Source organism: Neopsephotus bourkii, unplaced genomic scaffold (genome assembly GCF_033783945.1).
Source record: "Neopsephotus bourkii isolate Nb327-2 ecotype Australia unplaced genomic scaffold, CSIRO-AGI_Nbou_v1 NB_1493, whole genome shotgun sequence".
Classification (NCBI taxonomy): domain Eukaryota; kingdom Metazoa; phylum Chordata; class Aves; order Psittaciformes; family Psittacidae; genus Neopsephotus; species Neopsephotus bourkii.
Window position 1 is genome coordinate 6,463,722 of NW_026901969.1, and position 9,396 is coordinate 6,473,117.

A 9,396-nucleotide genomic window follows, 5' to 3' on the forward strand; every position below is an offset into this window, starting at 1 on the left:
AGCAGCCTTCCAGCACCTAAGGAAAACTTAGGTACTTTTCTTCCAGCCCAGAGGGAAACTGGAGAGGGACCTTTTTATAAGGGCATATAGTGACAGGACAAGGGGGAATGGCTTCAAGCTAAACAGAGTAGATTCAGATTAGATATAAGGAAGAAGTTCATCACTACGAGGGTGGTGAGACACTGGCACAGGTGGCCCAGAGAAGCTGTGGCTGCCCCATCCCTGGCAGTGTTCAAGGCCAGGTTTGATGGGGCTTTGAGCAACCTGGTCTAGTGGAAGGTGTCCCTGCCATGGCAGGTGGGTTGGGACTGGGTAAGTTTTAAGGTCTCTTCCCAGCCAGACTGGTTTGTGATTCTATGATTTAGCTGACCATGCAGCTCAGTGCACCCCAATAACACATCTGGCCATGCCACGGGCTGCTGTGCCCAACAGCCCTCTCCAGCACGGGAGCTCTGGGTCTGCACCCACCAAAGCACATGCGAAGGCTCCCATGGGGCTGCTGAATGCAGGTTCTCTACACTTGCCAGAAAAGAACATCCCTTGGCATCAGATAGCTCTGTCAGGAGAGCTCATATCTTTTATTAGACTGCCAGGCACAGGCAGGAGAAAAGAGCTGGCAAGTTCTGCGGCACACGGTGTCTGGTTTATTCTGAGTGTATCGTTTGGCCTAATAAAAGACATGCCCCCCCCCCGCAAATTTGGGAGGGGAAACACCACTGTGAGTCAAAAATGAGTAAAATCCCTCTTGTCCGTGCCCTTCCCCACAGCATCCTGGGGGGGAGGCAGCAGAGGAGAAGGGCACTGGCTGTGCTACGAGCCTGCTTTTGTTCTGAGGGCTCCCAACAGCAACTGGGGTTTATTTTTGTCCATGATGATGACTTTGGTCCTGCTCTGAACTAAGCAGTGTTAAGCCTGAACAACTGGGATGTTCTCTCCCAAGACTGCAGCATGTTGTTCTCATTGAGTCATATCACTGTCAAGCAGATATTGTTGTTTGAAGACATGCAGGTAATATTTGCTGGCTACCATTAGGCAGTAAGATGTATTGCTAAGTTGACAACTTCTATAAGCAGAGGTATTGGGCTCGGGGTGGGACACACTGAAGGCTGTGGGGAGCATTTTCACTTCACTTATTCCTTGCACACACAGACCACGGGCTGCAACCCGTTCCTTTGTGCCAGGCACACGTGGTCCCTTTGCTGAAACAGAGACTGATGTGCACCACTTTCAGCTCTCCTTCCCTTCCATCCCCACTGGAACTCTGCAGAGCCCATTCCTTTTCTCACACAGCTTTTCAGACTCTCCACCTGTGGTTGGGCAGCACTGGGTTTCCAACCGTAACTATTCTATGATTCTATCATTCTATGATATATGGTCAGTGGCTGATGGTTCACAGAGGTAAAACAAATGTCTCCACAAGTTTTATGTATATATATATATGTGTGTGTGTGTGTGTATATGAAGGCACACATCAGCACATGTGCATCATTGTACACACCACCCAAGCCCATGCTCGGACCTACAGCAAACAAAAAACTATGTAAAGAGCTGGTTAAAAGGGTCAATCTCTGTGTTTGACCCTGTGCTATAACAGTCTCAGAAATTACCCCAAGCATGTTTTCCTCATCATTGCTACAGAAAACAGGATGAAAATGCTCAGATTTTAACTTGTAAGGAGCCTCTGTATGGTGGTTTGGCTTTCAAAATGTCTAGGAAGGCCCCTGGACACATACCTTCATTACCCAGACTTTGCTGGAGAAATCAGTTTGGGTGATTAAGATTTCGAGCTAGCTAAGCATTTCTCATAGTAGTTAGTACTTTACTCGAATTAACAGGCATTTCCTCCCTCCAGCAAAATAGCTTTGGATCAGGACCATATTTACTAGAGTCTAATCTCCCAGTACCCATTGCAGTGGAAGTACAGTCAAATGTTGTCTTCTAAAAGACACACATTTGTCACTTGAATGTATTTTCAATGCATGACGTTCATCTTTCTCATTGTTCACAGGAGAACTATTAGGTAAATGACTGCTAATTAAAATAATTTCCCAGACAAATAAGTTTGTTACATTTCTCTTGCTCAGGTGAGGCTCAAGGATGATATAAAGTGGAACCTGAAGCACAGAAGGAGAGAGAACAGCCTGTTGGGAGAGGCAGCCCAAAGGCAGATGATGATGAGCTGAGACAAAAGCAGCAAACCCCTCAAGCTGAGGGAGGACACTACAAGGAGCTCCATAGTGTCCCTACGCAGCTACATGGGAAAATCTCACCCACTTTTGTCTGAAATCTGTCTCCACATCACCACAAATGCACACAGCTCATGGAGATGTCACACACAATGCCCCAGCCCCACTTCCCCTGAATTCATGGGTTTCCCAGGAGGAAGGCTGGGGAAAGCATCCAGATCTTGTTCCTGCTTTTTGACCAGACGCTAAAGGAGATACTGTGTTTTGGGGAAGATAGGAAAACACATGTATTTGGTGTCTTTTTTGCACCAGGGAATGGGTTCCCATTTGCTAGCTGGCCACATCCCTTCTGGAGCTCACTAGTGCTTCTGGGCACACCTGGAACTGATTTCTGAGGAGGACTTGTATGCAAATACTGAAATAAAGATAGAGGCTTTTGCTGCACTCCTGTGTGTTTACTGGGAAGCTCTCAGACAAAGCAGGTTATCACTGGAATTTTTCCAGCAGCACTTTCAGCACTTTCATGGCATGAATGCGATGCGAAAGAAGGACACTTGAGCAAAGTGCATCAGTCTGTGCCATCTTTCCAGCTGAAATTCCCCAAATGGAATAATTTAACACTTTTTCGCATAGCTTGATGTCTGCAGAAGTGGCTGCACATCAGCTTTCCAGAAGGTTGTGGATATTCTCACAAAACACATATACATACAATGGGACAGACCATACTCAGGTCACGCTTACCTCTAGAATAAACACTTGTTTTGCAGGATGTTTTGCCACAAAATAATGAACAAGCACTAAAGGAAAATGTAAATCGAGGATCAGCAACCTGACAGGAGAAAGGAAAAGCGGGAAAGATCACTACTGTGACATCCAGAAAACATGTTCTGGCTGAAGACTGCAGGACAGCTGCTGCAGCATCTGCATTTGCACACCACAGATTAAAATGAAAAACCCTGCGCTATCATCTGCTCCCAGTTACTGGAGCATGGCCTTGCCCTTTCCTCTGTGCTTGGGTCAGGCTGCAGTGATTGCATGACACGGCTTTTGACAGCAGGATGAAGGTTTAGCTGCCACAGCCTACGCTGACCTCCTTGGCACCAGGCATTACCAATGAGGGGCTGATGGTTGATGGGCACAAGCTGCAAATACCCCCCAGGTGATGGCTCTGAACAGCACTGGTGATGCACAAGGGCAGAAACATGAATCGAAGGAGGGGCAAATTCCCAACAGGATCTTTCTGTCTCCTCACAGTTCTCTAGGGCCAGCATCAATCCGTTTTCTCTGCAGCTACAAAAAAGCACAGTTTTATTAGTAATGTACTAGCTGGCTTATCTGTTCTGCTGTTACCTGCTTGCCTGTCATGCCTCATGGCAGGAGATGCCAGAAGGGCTGCTGCATCCTGAGCCCTGCAGAGGCATTTAATGCAGCATCTCACCTTACTGAAGGCCAGAAGGAGCGAGCTATTTATTCACTGATTTGTCATATACTGTCATACGTGGAGAGCAAGATCTCAGCCAGGTTCAGGACTGGGTGTACAAACACCCCTTCAGCAGGAGCTCATGGTCCAAAGGTGCTAGTCTAAGCAGACCAGCCAGACAAAACATTAGAGACAGTGAAGTTCTGAGAGGGTTTGTCTCCAGTTTGCAGCTTAGAATCATAGAATCGTAGAATAGTTAGGGTTGGAAAGGACCTTAAGATCATCAAGTTCCAACCCCCCTGCCATGAGCAGGGACACCTTACTCTAAACCATATAACCCGAGGCCTTTTCCAACCTGGCCTTGAACACTGCCAGGGATGGAGCATTCACAACCTCCTTGGGCAATCTATTCCAGTGCCTCACCACCCTAACAGGAGTTATACTCCTTATATCCAATCTAAACTTCCCCTGTTTAAGTTTTAACCCATTACCCCTTGTCCTATCACTACAGTCCCTAATGAAGAGTCCCTCCCCAGCATCCCTATATGCCCCCTTCAGATACTGGAAGGCTGCTATGAGGTCCCCACGCAGCCTTCTCTTCTCCAGGCTGAACAGCCCCAACTTTCTCAGCCTATCTTCATATGGGAGGTGCTCCAGTCCCCTGATCATCCTTGTAGCCCTCCTCTGGACTTGTTCCAACAGTTCCATGTCCTTTTTATGTTGAGGACACCAGAACTGCACACAATACTCCAGGTGAGGTCTCACGAGAGCAGAATAGAGGGGCAGGATCACCTCCTTTGACCTGCTGGTCACGCTCCTTTTGATGCAGCCCAGGATACGGTTGGCTTTCTGGGCTGCAAGCACACACTGCTGGCTCATGTTCATTTTCTCATCGACCAGCACCCCAAGTCCTTCTCCACAGGGCTGCTCTGAATCTCTTCTCTGCCCAGCCTGTAGCTGTGCCTGGGATTGCTCCGACCCAGGTGTAGGACCTTGCACTTGGCATGGTTAAACTTCATGGCATCAGCCCACCTCACAAGCATGTCAAGGTCCCTCTGGATGGCATTCCTTCCCTCCAGCGTATCAACCGAACCACACAGCTTGGTGTCATCGGCAAACTTGCTGAGGGCGCACTCAATCCCACTGTCCATGTCACCAACAAAGATGTTGAACAAGACCGGTCCCAACACCGATCCCTGAGGGACACCACTTGTTACAGGACTCCAGCCGGACATTGAGCCATTGACCACAACTCTGTGTGCAGCCATCCAGCCAGTTCTTTATCCACTGAGTGGTCCATTCATCAAATTGATGTCTCTCCAATTTAGAGACAAGGATGTTGTGTGGGACAGTGTTGAACGCTTTGCACAAATCCAGGTAGATGACATCAACTGCTCTACCCCTGTCCATCAGTTCTGTAGCCCCATCATAGAAGGCCACCAAATTGGTCAGGCAGGATTTCCCCTTAGTGAAGCCATGCTGGCTGTCACCAAGCACCTTGTTGTTTTTCATGTGCCTTAGCATGCCTTCCAGGAGAATGTGCTCCAAGATTTTGCCAGGCACAGAGGTGAGACTGACTGGTCTATAGTTCCCTGGGTCATCCATTTTCCCCTTTTTGAAAATGGGGGTTATATTTCCCTTTTTCCAGTCGTTGGGAACTTCACCTGAACACAGAAAACATTTAACAAGGCTGGGATTTGAATTTATGTTGCTTAACCTCTGCTCTAAGACCAGCATGAAGGTCACCTACAAATCTGAAGGGATAAGGAGCACAGAACTAAACCCAGCCTGGTTTTCCCCAGTGCTGTTACACGCCACAGCACACCTCTGGTGCAAGCATCGGGCGCTGGGTAGCACTGTGGCAGGAGAGTGATGGCAAAGCAATAAATCTCTTGAGACATAAATTACCCTTCACAGTCATAAAATGAAAAGAGTCAGCCATTAAATAAAGAGCTCTTACTTATGATGGATGTGGCTCAAGCAGAGCTTTCTGCTGCCTGCAAATCAGAGCATATGGGTACTTTAAAAGAATCCTCCAGCTGGTTATGTAAAGATCCCATTGAGGGTAACTACAGGATTCTGTTTCTAAAGGAGAATTTGCCTAGTATGACATTTGGCCCCTGTTGCTCACCAGGCATGGACAACAGCTACTTGTCACCTGCATTGGTGACACCACCCACTGCTGTGTCACAGTGGCCTCTGCTGTGGATCATCTAGTCCAACCCCCCTGTCAAGGCAGGACCCCTTGCCAAGGCAGGGATGCTGCCTTGAGATGCTTGTTGAGATGTTTGGCTGCAGTATCAACCACAGCCAGCAGGAGTGCCCAGAGCAGCTTTACTCACCTTGCTCCTACGTGCAGAGTAGCCCAGAGCCTCCATACATCAAAGTTTTATAATCCTCTTCCAGTGTTTCCAAGGTTGGCTGCACACAGGCCTCTGTTGCTCCTGCGGGACAAGGGCTCTCCTAGAGATGCTTGCAGTCACCAGGGGACTTTGCTTTGCTGGGCTGAGGACTACAGCTTTGCCAATAGCCTTTCCTGCATGCCAAGCTGTAAACAGCTCTTTGTAGTAAGATAGGGTTTTACTTCAGGATGTTGCTAACTGATGGAATAAGAAAAACTATTGGAACATCTACATTGAATGATTTTTCTACTCAAACAGAATAAGAATCTGCAGTTACAAGGCTTGAGCAACATCTTTCAATATGTATCTTGAAAACAAATCACAGTTCTCACAGCAGCTGGTACTGAGTGTGTTGCTAGACCAGCCTCTAGCCAAGCAAAGTGTCTCTCTCACTGCAGTTTTGGTTTGACATCTGAGGAGAAATGGTTTTATGCTATAGATTTCAAGCCTGGTGGGACTTGATGTGTAGTTCTTTCCTCTCTGTCATCTGGTCTGTCAGATGCTGGAACCCATGGAGGACTCCAGCCTGGGTTTTGCACAGTGCCAATTTCACCCCTGTGATTCTACCCTTGTCTGTTTTCCTCCCCCTCACTGACAGAGGAGGCAAAGGCATTGTGTCTGTCCTTCCTCACTCCTGCAGCTCCTGCCCAACCAGGGGAGTTCAGCGACGGCTTCAAGGAAAGGCCTTGGGCAGCTTTTCTTCGTTAGTTCTGGCTCCAACTCTGGTGAACAAGGCACAGAGCCCAGCTGCCATCTGCAGTCCTGCTGCCGGGCCGGGAGCTCCCTCCCATCTGCAGGGCCCACGGGGCTGGTGTTCACAGCCTCAGCAGTGAGGTAGGATGGAGCTGGACTAGAACTGCCTCTTTATTCATGCGATGGCATGTTTAGCCAAAACAAGGACACAGAGGGTAGCTGCAGGGGATGCCTGAAACCCCTCGTTTCTGCTTCCTTGAAGGGAGGACAAGGTCTGTCACTGCATGGACCGAGGGCCAGGCTAAGCACAGCCATGTGCTGCGTGAGTGAAATGCACCAAGACAGATCACAAGTTCCCTCTTTGCAGGGCACCAGGGCTTTAAAAATTCATCCTGTTTCTCTCATTGCGTATTCAGTACCTCTGTACGCAATAGCTGCATTCAACACAGCCTAAAACATCTCTTTACAAGGTGTGGGAGCTGTCAGTTTAATCTAGTTAAAAATAAAAGGACTAAAAATGGCATTTTTGAAGCATCTGCAGCAGAATGTACAACACATCATCAACTGTGCATCAACACTGCCAGTGCTAGTACCACTCTTGCCTTGGTAGTGACTCCATGCAGTGAGCAGCATACCCACATTGACTGTTCAATAGCCCTCTAGTTCTCAGAGGCAATGGATCATCAGTAGCATCAGAGACTTCTAAAATTGGTTCAGACTATTAAAGGAAGGGCAGAGGCAGAGAGAGGAATGACGAAGTGACAAGCTGGTGACATGTTCATTCAGCTCCTCTTTCTCTACAAATGAGGAAGTGTGTAACTGAACTTAACAGGCACTGCGGAATAAAAAGGCATGTAGAGACCACTAATAATAAATCACCCAAGAAAGGAGTGTCCAGCAATGAACTTTCTGGAGAATGAGTATCTCCTGTTGATACTGAGTTATCCCTAATGCAGACCATCCAGGGGCTGTGTTTCAGTGATGACCCCTACCCCAAAGACTTTGCAGACTCTTGCAAGGAAAATCAGATGGGGCTGGTGAGATGTGCACATTGCTTGCAGAAGGAGTGCTAGCATCCTGGGGGAAGCACACACACAGTGTCAGATTCCTGTTGACTTTGGCTCGCTGTGTTCGGGGAATGGCTGATCCTCAAGAGAGGAAGAAACATTTTATTCCTTCCCAGTGACTTACAAGCACTTGAGCTCTCTCTGGCCTCAAATGACACTTGTGCTGCAAACAGGCAAACCATGACAGGCAGCAGTTTGAAGAAATGGTAAGTTTCCCTGTTATATTAAACCCACTGCTGTCTTGTCGCCTCTTGCTTGTCTCTGACGTGCAGCACATACCTCTTGGGCTGCTCTAGGTCTGGAGTTAGGACTTCCTGCCACAAGGTCTGTCCACCCAGTCCTTCCCACCAGCCTTTTGCTCACCCTCCCCAAGCACTCCTGCCCACTGCCTCCTCCTCAGCAGTTACTTATCAAAGAGCAGGCCGAGTTGCCAAATGAGAGTGAATAGACGTTAACACTAGAATATTTTCTAGCTCTTAAGGCTCTGATCCTGTGGTTTGTACTTACGCGAAGGCAGCAGGAGCAGTCATGTATGTGGGGACTGTGGGATGGGGCCCTGAGAGTGCCGTGCATCCCTTTTATTGCTGTGCAGAGGCACAAAGTTCCTTCCAACACAAACTATTCTATGGTTCTATGATAAAAAGGCACTTAGCAATTGGCCAGCCACAGTGTGCCAAGACTTAGCCTTGCAAAGAAAGAGTGTAACTAGATGATCTAAAACAGAGGTCAGGCTGCACAGTATGTTTTGGTCAAGTACTAGGAAGATGGAAGTGATGATTGAGAGGCTTATAACTAGACTATAGGGTATATTAAAGTATAGGGTACATATTTGTATAAAATTAAAGGGTAAAGGTGAGGAGGTGGCAGGGCAGAGCTCTGCCTGTGCGTGTGATAGGTGCACCTGCATGCTCACTCTTGTTCCTTTTTTGTCTCATCATTTATTCATTACAAAGTGCTCTTCAGCATCTCTCTCTTCAGTTTGGGGGAATTATTTTATGGCATCTTCAAACTGCTTAAGTAATGCTCATTTCCAGCTGAAAGGTGGTGAGGAACTAGAGGTGGGTGTAGCGCTGTGCACCAAGTACACTGACCTACTAGGGGGACACTCTTGGGTGGGGAAAGTATCTTCTTCATACTTTGCCCTTATGTCTCCCTATGCTGATCCCTCAGAGCACCATCTCCACCTGTGGCGGATGTACCTCTATAGAAGTACATCCCCACTGACCCCTGTGGGCACCACTGTGCCTGCAAAATGGCCTGCTGCCCATGTGGTTTTGGCTCTGCAGTAGGGCCATGCTCCAGCATTTGACACCTGGGTTTGCAGCCCCACATCAGTGCCCTAGGATGGGGACCCTGTGCAGAGGACATCCAACATAGCCAGCAAGGCCTTTATGGCATCCTGTCATCCTGATCATTATTCCTCCCTTTGCATAAACTCACATGTATGGGAGCCTTGCAAACAATGCATCCCCTTGCCTGGGGTCTGGTTTATTAACTGGCAATTCCAACAAGAAGGTATTCCTTTTCCCTTCCCTGTCTCAGTCTGCGCTGCCACAGGGTGCTGGTCTATGCAGTGCTATGTGCCCTCTCCTTCTCCCTTTCTTCACGTGGCTCCAAGGAGACCTCCC

The 9,396-nt window shown here is 48.1% G+C and overlaps 1 long non-coding RNA gene across 1 annotated transcript; it reads left to right on the forward strand.

The window, feature by feature from the left end:
* The first annotated feature begins 5,809 nt into the window (after positions 1-5,809).
* On the forward strand, positions 5,810-7,221 carry LOC133220903 (uncharacterized). The gene is made up of 2 exons (XR_009727807.1): positions 5,810-6,022; positions 6,964-7,221. It is a non-coding gene; the product is annotated as an uncharacterized LOC133220903 (long non-coding RNA).
* The last annotated feature ends 2,175 nt before the right edge of the window (positions 7,222-9,396 follow it).